The sequence below is a fragment of the Euleptes europaea genome, chromosome 5 (assembly GCF_029931775.1).
Source record: "Euleptes europaea isolate rEulEur1 chromosome 5, rEulEur1.hap1, whole genome shotgun sequence".
Taxonomy (NCBI): Eukaryota; Metazoa; Chordata; class Lepidosauria; order Squamata; family Sphaerodactylidae; genus Euleptes; species Euleptes europaea.
This window is the reverse complement of record NC_079316.1, coordinates 41,874,987-41,875,259: the sequence shown is the minus strand read 5'-3', so window position 1 is coordinate 41,875,259 and position 273 is coordinate 41,874,987.

Here is a 273-nt window from a genome sequence, read left to right as displayed (position 1 = left end):
TAGTTCCCGCGAGAGCTCTAAGGGGCAAACGCGAATCTCGAGCAAAGCTACTTCCGCCTCCCAGGCCACAGAGAAACCATAGACGTCGCTGGCCTTCGAAGGAAGAGACGGAAGTTCTCGGTTACCGCGCGCGCCATTTCCGCCGTCTCGCTGGGTGAGCGGAAGTGCTGCGGGCAGGACGCGACGGAGGAACTGCAGATTCCCCTTCCTTGTTGCAGTGGTTGGCATCTGCAGGTTCCTCGTTTCCCGCCCCAGTTCAACTGAGGCGGGTCT